We start from the raw sequence: 14256 nt of genomic DNA on the forward strand, positions 1-14256 counted from the left end.
ATACCATGCATTTTCAATTAAGTGCACTAAGATCTGTGGATATAACTATTACTTATAGTTTAAGTAATGGTTACATGTAAAAATTAGGGAAACATATTGTGCTTTAGATAAATTACATTCAGATTACTTCTTATTATAAATGGGGTAGAAAATGGATTTTTAGCTCTGGCTGGCCAAAGAGCCAGCATTTGTATCTACTTCATTTGTTTAAATATATTTCAAGCCAGATTGAAATCCATATTGCCTGACATTAATTGAGTACTGAAGCATCAGTGTACTCTAGTTTCATAAACCACTGATGAGTGAGTTTCTACAGGCTTGATTTAAAAATATTCTGTCCCTTTTATATGAAAATTATATTCCATTTATAGTGTAATTCTTAAAGCTCAACATTAAATGGTATAAATCTTAATAAGATGAATGTAAATATGACATTTGTGCTGTTGAGTTGACATCTTGTTTGCTAAGAAAAGTGTATTCTTTACTCAGTATTTATTAACATCTTCTTCTGTATTATATTGTAGGCAAACCGGTTTTCTTTTGAAAAGCAGAATGGAGATAAGAGAGGGGTGGGCTATGAGGTGGGCTGTTCCTGAAGGTCACTTACCAGGTTTTGCTTAGGCACCTCATCCTGGATATTCCATTCCTGGGCATCTTTTGACAATCAATCCTATCAGGTTGCCCAGTAATTTATTGGCTTAGTGGCACTGACAGTCATTCCAATAGTAGCCTATAGGAAGTAAGGTTTGAGTTCATGTTTCCAGAGTTGAAAGTCTAGGGCAATTTAACCCATTTTTTCACACTTGTAATTTTCAGAGAAGCAGACATTATTTGAACAAGATTCTGGATTCTGAATTTCACAAAGAAGGTGCAAGGCTATGATTTTTTCTTCAAGTTTCATCAAATTTTTCTGCATAAGATGAATGAATGAATAAGTTACTAACTAACTAACTAAAGACGCCCTCATCAAGCAGCTTTTACTGGCTGAACCAAGTGTCCTATGGCCTTCATCAAGCTGCGCTCTCTCTGAGGTAGGGAATGACTGCTTTTAAGTGAATGCATTATGAAGTGCCATCTGCAATGTGCTGTCCTCCTGGATATTTTTATCAGGACTAACATAGCTGTCAGAATGTCATGGAATGAATGTCGGATAATTTGTACACTTGATTTTTTGGGTTTTTTTCATAGAGCTCTTCCATACTACTATTATAATGATAAAGGCAGCTTTCTGCCTGAAGTGCATTTGCTGCTTTCTCAATGCGCTTAACTGAAGTTTTTTTCTTTAAAATCTTTAACATTACAAATTTTGTTTAATAATACAAACATTTTGAAGGAACACAGTATGCATTGAGTAATCAAGGCTTCTGTGAGGAGTGTGGCGAGTGTAGATTTTTGATTTAAGTTCTATTAATTATCTCCTTCGTTTATTGCCTTCAGAACCAGGAGCAACTTGTCCTTATTTGTTAACCATGTAAGAACATGGTAGATCTTTAGTTCACATTCCAGGAAGATCTGCATTTTTTATTTGAGTACTCTTTTTTTTTTATTATTTTTTTATTATTTACCATCTGCAAGACATGGGAAATCTTGGCTACCTCACAGAAAAGTTAATGGAAATGCACTGAGGTGGCTGCAGGCATTCAGATAAGAGGTGGGTGAGCATGAAAGCACCAGGTGAATCTCTAAACCGTGACCAGCAACTTTTGCTTTTTTTTGTAGCCTCTTTTTTTCATGTTGAGCTGTGTACACTTGTCCTCTCCCATGGACTAGCTTGACAATTATTCCATATTTTGTTGTGCTAAGTCATCTCTTTATGCTAGGTAAAACTGTTTTCTTCTCATGTTTTTCCCCCTGTTGATTCATCAATTTATTTGGCTTAGTGGGACCTCCTTCTTTTGATGATGTTGATATATAGCCACCAAAACGTTCACTGTAATTACCTTGGTGTAATTTCAGCTTTCTATGTCACAAGGCGTATTTTCAGGACAATCTGAGCCAAGGTATTAGATCAAGGAATGGAACTTAACTCTCCTGTACTCTAACTCCTAGTACAGCCCAGAACTGCACATATATTGCTTGGTTTGGGATGGGTTTGGCTCAGGTGTTTGGGTTTTTGAGTTAGTCAATTTAGCTCACTCAAATACAGAAACTAGGCAAGAATGAAAACAACAACAACAACAAAAAAGTAGGTATTTCCCTGCTGAGTTGGTGCTCCTCTGGATTCACTCCAGAGTCCACCTCTTTCTTATCTTGGGGCTCCAGAGATGGACACAGTACTGTAGATGGGGCCTCAAAAGAGGAGTAGAGGGGGAGAATCACCTGCCTCAACCTGCTGGTCACACTGCTGCAGCCCAGGATACAATTAGCTTTCTGAGCTCCAAGCCCACATTGCTGGGTCATGTCCAGCCTCATTCATCAGCACCCTCAAGTCCTTCTCCTCAGGGCTGCTCTCAATTCACTGCTGCCCTGTGTTTGTGCTTGGGATTGTCCTGACCCAGGTTCAAGACCTTGCACTTGGCCTTGTTGGACTTCATGAGGTTTGCACAGCTCTCAAGCCTGTCCAGGTCCTTCTGGATGGAGTCTCTTCTCTCCACTGTAGCAATGGCACCACACAGCTTGGTGTCATTGGCAAACTTAATAAAGCTGCATTTGGTCCCACTGACCATGTCACCAACAAAGATGTTAAACAGCATATCTCCCTGCTGGGTTGATAAATTAAGTCACCAAGCTGTAAGCATAGAAAAATGTTAGATGACTTGCAGTAGAAGGAGTGGTGAAAGAGAAAAAGAAAGAGGGCAGTGCTTGTGGTTTTGGGCTGTTGTTTGGTTGGGCTTATTTTAAGCAGCACTCAAACACCATGGTTAGGAGCCAGAACAAAAGTATAAAGAACCAGAGCAATGTATTCTTATGATCTTGGAGATGTTGATAATCTTTATTCCCCTTCTCATTAGGAGGCATTTTCCAGCCATCAGTGATGAGTAACATTTCATTCTGTATGGTCAGCTTAAGTCTTTCCTTTTCTACAGCAAATTGTACCTCTCTCTGCTCAGCTGGACCTTATTTATGGAGAAGGACCTCAAATTAGCCTTACCATTTGTTATAGCTTTGGGATGATGAATCAGAAGCTGAAAGCTATTGGCTGGAGGGAATTATTTACTGGAATGAATTTCAGACTTAATCTATTGATAGAAATGTACCAAATCACAGCCCAGAACTAATGAAATTTCTGTTCCCTCTCACCCCTTCCAATATCTGCTTCCCTTAGCATACCCCTTTAAATTCATACTTTAGTAGCAAGAACTAAATTTAGATACCTAAGGAAATCAAAGTCTTTGATCTTCATGTTCTTCTAGTAGATGGTGTTTTTGACATTGGGCTCACACAACAAAACCTGTTGCTCTGTACTGGTATCTCCAGAGATTTAATACAGTGCCAAGGCCACTATGCCTGTCTCTCTCTTGGCAGAGTACTTGATAGTTGTTTTCCTTTTGCTAAAAGCTTTTTCCCTGGAAACAAATTGCATTCCCACAGAATGATTTTCACAGATTTTTTTGGTTCTGTTTGTTTGGTTTTTGATTTAAACTTTCAATTTTTAAAATTTTACTTTGATTTTTTGAAAGCTTGGGAGAAGATTTTCAGCAGCAGGTAGAGAGAAATCTCAGGTGCTGCTGAATGATAGGGTTGTGGATGAAGAATAGACACACTGTTTGCTTTCATGTCTTTGTTTGTGTCTTAGTGTTTCTTTTCCCTCCCATAACTTTTCAAACATTGCTCTGGTCTGTTTTTTACAGGTAACCAGATTTTTTATCCCATTGATATGTTTTCCAATTGAAACAGAGAATCGGTCAGCAAGGAAGGCATCCTAGAACCATTCTAGGACCATGCTAGGAGCCTAAACCTCAAAAATTCAGGTGAGCAACAAGGGAAAGCTTTTAATTTCCTGTACTAGACATGTGCAAATATATATCTGTTGCTGAGCCATTTACTTTGAGCCTGTGCAGACTTTATGTATTTTATCTCTACTTGCTTCAGTAAATTCAGAGGATCAGCAGCTAAATACACTTCCTTGTGGCTATGTCATCACACCTTTTTGAAACTGAAGTTAGAGCAAGTGTACTAGAAAGCTCATAAATATATTTTTTGAGCTTGTAAAATTTATAACATGTTGCATAAGTTTCCTTACTTAAAACCTACTTTTACCTTGGGAAGCTGACTTTTTAACATAGTTGTCTGTGTATTTTTGTGGTTAAATAGTTGGTCTTTTGTAAGATTTGGCTTTTCACAGGTGTTTCAGAAAGTAGAATTCACTTTCCTGAGAAAGGAGTCATTTCAGCTCTGTCTTTTCACACTGCTGCTGAAATTAGTGAATTTATCATCTTCTTTTTAAAATCCACCCTGACAATCTCTCAGAAAGAGCTGTTACACAATTCCTGCAGTGGCAAACTTCATAGGAACTTGTGGTTACTCCTTAAACCTGCAGCTACTTCAAACTCTGAGATACAATCTAGGTTAATTTCAGTGTCGTAATGCCTTGAAACTGATACTCATGGATATAGAAATCGGTTCTCCTGGTCACAACAGAGCACAAAGTCAGCTATTAGTGTCACATGCAAGCTGGTCTTTGCATGTGGACAGAATTGCATTAGGGGAAAATTAAATGCTATCAGTTTAGACCAGGGGCTTTGCAAAGCAGATAGCCTTTAGAGCTATTGTGGTTTTTAAACGTCAGGTTAATTGAGAACTGCTGTATATTTAATAGGGGGGCCTTTGGGATATGACTACAAGGAGTCTTTGTTGTTCAGCAGTACATTAGGCAGAAACTGCACTTCTGAAATGGTCATAAAAATCCCAGGAGGCATAACCATTAATGGGACACTAAGCTCCAATTAAGGGCATGGCCCAAAAGACCAAGGTGAAAAACACGGTCCTTAGCATCTGTCTCAGAGGATCTCTGATCCAGCTGCTTGATTTCAGCTGCAGAAACATAATTGCAAAGAACAAAATATTTACTCTGAAAAAAACCCCTGTACTTCTTGTTGTCTGGAATGTAAATAGGAAGAAAAAGAGAAAAACCAAAGGGTCTTTCAAATTAAATTCTCCAAATTCCCTAAAACAAAAATAGAATTGCGTATCACAGCTAGCAGTTCTGATCCCTTTTATCTTCATAGGATTTCATAACAGTTGCAGTCTAGCCCTCTAAACTTCTTTTTACACATTTTTAATATTAATTTGAGCACCTCCACAAGTTTATATTCAGAAACTGGAAAGGACTTTCCTCTGTGATCCTGTTTAAGTTTTGTTTCTGTTTTGGGTTTTTTATTTTATTTGTATGTTTGTTTTTAATTCTCTGAGTTCCATGAGACACAGCTACCCAGTTTAGTCAGTGTGCTGGTAAGTTTATAAATGAATTACTGGGTCTTATGGCCTTCTTCTGGTCAAAGACTTGTGATTCTGCCTCAGATAGACATGGATTTTTTGGAATGTAATAAATATACATTTTCAGAAAATACTGAGTCCTTAGAGTCCAGCTGAAAATGACTGTCATCTTCGGGAAATTTTAACCTTGATTACCTCAATTAGCTTGGCAATTACATTAGTAAGTAAATTATTTGTGTCTCCATGTGAATATCTTCCACTATTTTATTCTGCTTATAGTACAAACTTTTCACTGAAGCTGCCCAGAAATAACCTAGTCATTCTCCATCTAGACAGACCATCTGAGTAGGATGTTAATTAATATGACTCTATGGAATTCAGTTTAGTGAAGTACCACAAAAAAGGAAATTAATTTCAATCATTGACAAACTTGTCAGTTTAGTTGTATTGATTTTTTGATACCTCTACAGCACATGGCAAAGTTCATACATTGTAAAATACATCATTATTATTGGCTTATTCTGCTGGATGTAAGTGGACTGTTATATATATTTTTTTCAATAAATTGACACTCTTTAAGTGTATAAAAATGCAAAATTATGTAAGGGCTTTTTTTACTATTTTAAATATAATATCAATTTCCTGTCTTTAATGGTCAACTGTCAGTCAGTTATTTCCCAGTAAAAAATAAAAGATATTTGGTCTCAAAACAACCCAAAAACAACAGTTTCCTGCATTTGCAAAGTTTAGCAGAAAAAAAATCTAATGAATCTGGTCATTTGTAGCTGTTGGCTGTGAGCTTCCTGGAGGGAGCTGGTATTCTTCAGAGGCTCTGGATCCTCCTGAGGTTGGAGTAACTGTGGGCCCCTGGGATGGAAGATGTTGCTAAAGCAGAGAGTGTGGATCCCTCTCCAGTTGTCTCTCCCAGGGCTGTGGTGTCAAAGCCCTCTCTAAAAGAGCAAAGGTCAATTGCAGAATGCTCATCCTCCACTGTGTTTTAGAAGTCAGTGTCCAACATTCTGTTTTGCTTTTATCAGACTTCTGTCATGGAAAATCAAGAAAGCAGTTGTTGTTCTGCTGACTCCAGCTCTAGCAAAAATACACTGAAGGTGTTCTGATTAAGTTTATTATTTTGGTCTGTCCCTTCAGAGCATATAGAACTGCACAAAACCTGTATTTGGCTTGTGCCTGTAAGTTTCCTGGTTTTTAAATGTAATACTCTCATATTCCCACCTGAGGTCATTAGCCACAAGGTAGGTTAAAAAAGAGTTTGAAGGATGGATGTAGCTGCATGCAAACCCAGGCAGTCTGCACTCATATTTATGCTGATGCTTCTGAAATTTATTGTGTTACTCTGTTAAAACTCAGGTGTACAGAATGTAGTGCTTGTCTAAATTTTCAAATAGAATTTTTATACCGAGGAGTGCCTGTAATAGGGGAGGGAAAGCATGTATTTCTGATGGAATGCAATTGCTTTGCATTTCAGCCTATGAGACAGATAGTAATATCTAATTTTTTTTGTTTTGGTGGGTGATTTTTTTTTATTCCTTAGTGTCCCTAAACATTGTTTCAAAGTCAGTAAAAGATACATGAACTCCTGAGACAGCAATAATATGTGGGGATAGAAGGGGAAATAATTAAAAAAGCTAAACCTTAAACACTTGAGGCTGAAAAATTTTTTTCCAGCATTAAAAGTATAGTAATGGAACCAATCTTCCCTGCAGGAGAATGCATTTAGTTATTGTCAAGAACTATTTGGTGAATTTTAATCCTTGAGGCAATTGCAATCTTTCTCCACTCAACACAATGATTAAAAAAAAATCAAAATACACATTTCTGTGGATTTCAATTTCAGAACCTTCTTATTTGGTCAAAATTTAAATTTGTCGACATTTGCCACAGAAATAGAGTTTTTCCATTCATAAACTAGGTATTTTTAGCTAAAAATATCAGTAAAGAAATAAACTGTGACAGAATCCCTAAATTAAAATCTGCTTATCTGAGCTGAAATTATTTAGACTGGTTTTCACTGTATTAAGTCTGAAGCATGATAGTGGAGTTCCCTTTTCCCCCCAAGCATTTATTGACTTCAAGGCTGGAATTTCCAAGCTGCTCTGCATAACCAGTCAATGTTCAATCCACCAGCTTAGGATGGGGTTGAACATTTAATTGCTCATTTAAGTCCTATTTTAACAACTCCTTCAATAAAGAGAGAAACTGAGGCAGAAATGGGCAGGGATTCGTTCCATCTTCTTGCATATAACAAAAGTAACATATTACCCATTTTCAGTCTTGGGCTTAAGGTGTTTTTCCAAGATAATGTGCAATGCTATATTTTGTCCTTAATGAGGAAGAATATTTGCTGTCTCATTCCTTAGTAGGGGTGTTCAGACTTAGCTGTGACAGGAGTAGCAGCCGTTTCTTTACTTGGCACTGTTAAATTTGACAGGGATCATGAATCAGAGCCCTGGGGTGACGTAATTTTCCAAGAGGGAAGGACTGCTGGGTGAACACTTCTTTGCTACTGTGTGAATCACTGCTTTTGTGTTAACACAATTAGGTGCCTACAATTAGCCAGTCTAAGGACATAATCAATCTATTGACCCAGATAGCAGATTGGGCTGCAGGTCAGATGTTACTTCATTACAAGGCTCTAATTACCTCCCTTAGTTTTCCCTTCAGGACAATACAGGTAGGGATACCTGTCAGGAATGTTGTGAGGAGTTTGCAAGGAGCCTCGAAGACAAAATGCTGTCGGAGTACATGGGCCTGGACTGCTGGTGTCTTTGAGTGCCTGACTCCCTCTGAAACAGCTGCTGAGCACATGCACGTCTCTGGGACTCTCAGCATTAGTATTAGTCACCAGCTAAGGATGGAAAACGAGAATTGGTTCAGCCTGGTCCCATGGGTGCCTTATATCAGACCTTCAGTATGATGCAGCTTTCTGGAGAGGCTAGAAGACTTAGGCTTTCTTCCTTTTCTTCATGAAGTGGAGAGGAGAGGGAGGCAGTTGATTTCTCTTCTGTGGTTGCTGATGTGAGACCAGGGCAGAGTTTGGCCTGGAGGATTTTGACACTACTTTTAAAATCTGCCCAGCAGTTTCTTAGCTCGTTCTGGGGCCACTGTGCTGCAGTGGATTCAAGCCTGAGAAGGCACTCTGGCAAGCTTTCCAGCTGAAGTCCTCACTACTGCATCAGGGACTCATGCAGAGCCAGGGTGAAGTTTGTTGTCAGGATCGGGGCTGAGACATTATTGAAAAGAACAGGAAAAAAGTGTGTAAGGGTACAATCAGCTGTTCATGACTGAGATGTGTTTCATGATATGAAGCTGTGCTCAGTACTAAGGCATATTTAAAGTGAATGCCAGGTACTGCATTTGGCCTTCCAGCTATTAAACATCACCAAAAACCAGTCAGCAGAGCAATGTCATCTAGATCACTTTGACACAATTGCAATCCACAATTAACAGGCAATGAAGGACTTCCTAAGAGCACATGTTTGACACCCTGCTTTGTCATGGGTTTTTGTACTGTTGTAGGGATTTAAAAAAATTAAATTAACTTTGTGCCAGTGCATATCATATTTGGACAAGGGACTAGATGAAATGATTAGAATAATAGCCTTAGAAAAGATCACATTTCCCTACTGTGCCAATGTATTTGACTGCATACAGCAACCCTTTTAGGCCACTGTTCACAGTGAATTGTAACAACTTCCTGCAAAGATCTAAGTTCTGCATCTTTTGAATGGCAAATTATTAGAACTAGGTCAGGTCTAAGAAGAAATAACCATCTTTATTAACCAGAAATAACCAGCTTTATTAATATGAACTTCACTTTTAGGGTAGTTCACATGAATAAAACTCCTCTAATAAAAAGTACCAAATCACCTGATTTTAATTACTATCCCTCAACAAAAAAAGGATGCATTCTGTATCATTGCTAAACAGTACAGGTAAACTGTCACTTGGCTTAAGGAAATCTCTGGGGCATTCTCTGTGAGGTTCATCATTAGTTCTCTACTTTTAAATCGACTGAGTAATAGAAAGTAGAAAATCTTGAACAAAAGAATGTTTACTAGTATTTACATATCAATTTTCCTATAAAAGTATTTTGTAGAGTGAGAAATATCTTTATGAGATTCAGAAAAACTGAAGCAGCCAGTATCAAATGTGTAACTACATTTGCTAACAGACATTTTTCTTGTTTGATTAAAGTATACCTCCTTGTATCTCTCCGATGTTTCTTGTAATATTAATATTTGCTGTATTTTGGGTCAGAGCTGTTTCATAGGGCAGGAGCTCTATGCAACATTCACATCAGACCATGGAGGCCTATGGTCATCTCGTCCTTATTCCCTTTATTACCTCCCTTGCCCCAGCAAATCTTTTCTTTATCTTCCTTTTCATTTGAGCTCCCTGTATGTGCATGTCTTTGTTGAGGCTATTGTGTTATTTTACCTCTGCTCTACAATGTTTCTGACTGCCTTGATTTGGTAAAACAGAGTGAGTTTTTCAAAGAAACACGAGAAAAATTATACATTTAGTTGCAGTTTTGTAGGATTGGACTTTCCTTAGACTTCTTTGAAAATTTAGCCCATATAAGAACTAAATTTAGATGATTGGTATGTTCTCTCCTGAACTCAGATGACTGTGACAGGCCACCCATCACAGACTGACTCCTAATTAGAACAATATTTTCTGGAAATACTGCTCACTGTTAATTACTTATGTGGTGCATTAGAAGCTCACAGCAGCTTCCCTCAGAAAGTTAAGGTAAAACACAGGGTACTCACACGGGGTTCTTTGGGAAGGCAGTATGCTGTCATATTCTAAGACCGATCAAGCTAACCACTTCTGTTAAGGCTGCCCATTTCTCCAAGCTGTATGTTCAAAGCATTTCATCAAAGTATCTGTATAGATAATCTTGGAGATATTTTCCAACCTTAATGATTCTATGATTTTTTAAAAAGAAATTAATTTACACTAAATATCAACTGAAACCAGCAGAATGGTTAGAAAATCCTGTTATATTTATATAGTATTTCCAGCTGAGGAGAACTGTGAGATTGTTCTTGGGTCCAGTAAATGCACACACACTCACAGGCACACACAACAAAAAAGATTTTTGTTTCAAAATAATCTTCATTACATGAGGATTATCATAATTGTCATTTCAATTGACTGATTTTAGTCTTTAAAAGAGGGTATAATAGCATTCACTGTCTGAGACTGAATTGCTGTCATTATGTTAAAGGTGCACTTTATCACTTAGCTTTTCTTCATTATAAATGCTCACAGACACACTCCACTTTCTGCTGCTGCAAAATCTTCAAAACATAATATGACAAAGTTTTGTATCCAGACACTTTGTTACTAAAACTTCAGAACAAAGGGTTACCAAAGGCAATCTGCTGTTGTTAATACAACCACAGTACCAAAAGATAGACAGGATATTTTAGCAATAGCAAGTTTCTGAATTCCTACATAATAATGCAAACTGTTCATTGAGATAAAAAGGCATTTTATGTATCTTTTGCCAGGAGGGAAGATGCAGAGTTGCTCTTCTGCTCAGAGCAAACTTATTAAGGTAAAATCAGATCAAGCAAATATCAGCCCAAATGAGAGAAATAGCCATGCCGTACTATCCCAGACTTGTCAAACTTTTCTCGGTGATGTTTAGATGAAAATCCAGACATTGCCATGATATTAACCTGCCAGTGTATAAATGACATTTATCATTTCTGCAATCTCTTTTGATCTGATATCTTAAGATTCTTCATATGTAGAAGTTTTCAACACATTGCCCTGTCATCTTAATACATATGGGACATCTTTTGCTTGTGCAGGCACAGAAGAACCAAGTCTGGATATGTCACTACGGCACGACACTTGGGCAGAGCTCTGTTGAAGTAAATGTCACTATGCCTGGAGTAAGAGGCTATAGAGAGGCATGAAGGTATTAACATCAGATCTAGAGAGATCAAGGGGAAGAATTTGCCTGAGGAGCAAAGCTTTTTCTTTAGGGGAAGAAGGTGGCCTCAATTCTGAGATGCTCAAAAAGGGACAGTCAGACAATCTGATTTTCAGAGGCTGTGGTCAATATAACATGGCCTAATTATACAATGCTGCTTGAACAATTAAATTCCCAAAAATATTTTTAAAAGCTTGTGCTCAGTGCCAGAGCACTAAAGAATCTTGTAAATTTTCTTGTAAGTGGGAGCGCTTCAAGATTTCCTCTGACCTGTCCTGGATGTACAACACAGTGCTCTGTTTACTTTATTCAGGCACCCAAGCTTTGGGGGGGTCTTGAAAATTAGAATATTGGGGGAGGTTTGAAACTTGCCACTCTAATCACTTCTGAACATTTCATCCTACATTCCCCCACCCTTTTATGGGATTTTTTCCTGTTGTAATGTTTTCTTCCTCCTTCAAAGTGATTATTAACAGATTTTTCTAAAATGCCCAGAGCAGCATACTTAGGTCAGAAAACAGAAGCTAGCGTGTTTTTGTCTGCCAGCTTCCTCCCTTACTTATCTTATAACATTTCCCTTATGTATCCCCGGGTCATGCTCAGGTCTGGTTCCAGCATTGCTTTGTGAGGCAATGATTAGGTTCTTGCCTAGAAACAGATTTACAGTACAAAGGTTTGAGAGATAGATATTCCCTTATTTATTGTTTTGTTGCTGTTTTTTTTTTTTTTAATCAAAAGACCTTATATAGAAAAAAATCATGGGCATTTAGAAATATCTATGTCATAAGAAAAGTTTGTGGCATTATGGAAATGTTTCTCTAGTGATTTCTTTAAAATGTTGAATAATGGGACTATAAAATATACACAACAAAAAATGAATACCCTAATTGTATTTAAGACACTTAGAGAAATAGTACTAGAGTGGACTGAGGTGTTTCGTTCACAAGAAGTTATTTTTCTTTAAATTATATGAACAAAATGAACAAAAACAACAAAAAGCTACCCTTACTTTCTCAAGGTGTTTTACCATGTGACACATTTAGCTCAGCTAATCTAATGGCTAAATGAACATTGCATGGTTAGAGGTTTGAATGAAGTCAGAGAAGTGTTCAGGTGTTGGCACACTGACCCACACTATGTTGTCTGAACCTGAAAATTTGGGCTGGAAACCTTGCAAGAGGCTTTTCCCAGTGAGAGATGCTGCTTACAGGCTTTTTTCACAACCTTATCAGGTTGTGTGGGCTTTTTATTTTTTTATTTTTAAAATTTTATTTTATTTTTTTATTTTAATTGAGGGTAGTGAGGGGATACATTCCAGGAAATCAGTTATAGCACAGGCAGGTATGGGCAAAACTCAGCTTAGATAAAACTTGTGAGACTTCAGAAAGATACTAGAATCAAATGTAGTTATAGGATTTCCAGAGGGATTTTTCCTTTTATCTAAATCATCTACCAAACTACCAATTTTCTGACAACAAATGATGCTTTCTTTCTAGAGGAACAGTCAGACAATCTTGCTTCTGCTTTTCAGAAGTTACTTATTTCTATAATACTGGAACTGACCCTCAAATTTCTGTGGCTAGCCAGGGAAAAATCACTTAATCTTCAATGACTAATGAGCTGGGACTTGTACTCTAAATGTAGATCTCAGTCTAGTAGGAAAAGTAAGGGAATGCAAAAGCACATCTGGTAATTGGGAAGATGAAAAAAGTAATAATAAAGTGCTCATTTTGAAGCAACAATGATGAAGATAATGGATGATAGCCAAGCAGGCCATATGCACTTGGCTAACAGAATTAATCATGGACTATGCAATACAAAGCAAGAAAGACAAGTACAATAAACCACTTAAAGACAAGAATGGATTTTAATTTTAGGAGCAGTATAAAACAATATGATAATAGTGATAGCCAAGTTAGTCCTGTGATTGTACAATCCAAACAGGACACAAATTAAAGCTATAAATAATACTTAATCTACTATACCAATATATGTTGAAAAGTAATAATGACTAAAAATTATTAGAATTAATCAAATGAAGAGTTCTGTTTCTAGTATATTCAGAAGGGCTAAGGCAATTCTAAAATTGTCAGATATGAAGTTGTGTTTGGAAATGAAAAAGGAATATTACAAGTTTCCAACACAGCTTAGCAAAGGCAGTATCTTAAAATGCAAGCTAGTGCTTAGATTTCTATTAGTAAGGGAAGACTTATTATTAGAGCCTTGTGATTAGCAGTGTAAAATTCTCATAAAGCAATTTTGTAAATATCCCATCTTGAAGCCATTTTGCAGCATCATCTGCCACTAAGCCTCCAGCTACGACACCTAAGGGATCATGTTTTCTGTCGCTTGCTGTTACATTTTTCTGTTACATTTCTATATACTTGTATTTCAAATTGTCCTAACAGTTTGTGTATTACAAGACCTCACCCAAGTACAGGCACTGTCAGTTTAGGAATTTTAGGGGACAGTTCAAGGCTTTTTGCTGGGCCAGAAAAGACTGTAATGAGAGGTGGCTGAGCACCCTCTCCTGCCATTGAGCCACAGGATCCTTTGGCCTTTACTGAGAAGAAACAATAGTCTTACTGATGCTAATAAAAAGTACAACAAAATAACCAGTACTCTCTGTTGGAAACACTCTAAAGTAAGAGACTGCTGTATGTATGGTTTTATGAATTGCATGGCAAGATTTTTTACATCTTTAATACAAGCTGAAAAAATCCCCTTATGGTCACAAATTAGTGATTATTAACTTGAACAAAATCAGGTGTGATTATGGCTGTGCTCTAAGCAGTCAGATGAGTTTAAAAAGGAGAATGAGTACCTGAATGTAGGAACAAAGAATAGAATAGAATAGAATAGAATAGAATAGAATAGAATAGAATAGAATAGAATAGAATAGAATAGAA

At 37.2% G+C, this 14256-nt stretch overlaps 1 long non-coding RNA gene across 2 annotated transcripts in view; it reads left to right on the plus strand.

Moving 5' to 3' along the window:
- The first annotated feature begins 815 nt into the window (after positions 1–815).
- LOC107206391 overlaps positions 816–14256 on the plus strand; it is an 84996-nt gene continuing 71555 nt past the window's right edge. For both annotated transcript variants that reach the window (XR_004497967.1, XR_004497966.1), the window contains exons 1-2: positions 816–1031; positions 3792–3911. This is a non-coding gene — a long non-coding RNA (uncharacterized LOC107206391). The remainder of the gene's footprint in view (positions 1032–3791; positions 3912–14256) is intronic.

The sequence above is a fragment of the Parus major genome, chromosome 5, assembly GCF_001522545.3.
Source record: "Parus major isolate Abel chromosome 5, Parus_major1.1, whole genome shotgun sequence".
Lineage (NCBI taxonomy): Eukaryota > Metazoa > Chordata > Aves > Passeriformes > Paridae > Parus > Parus major.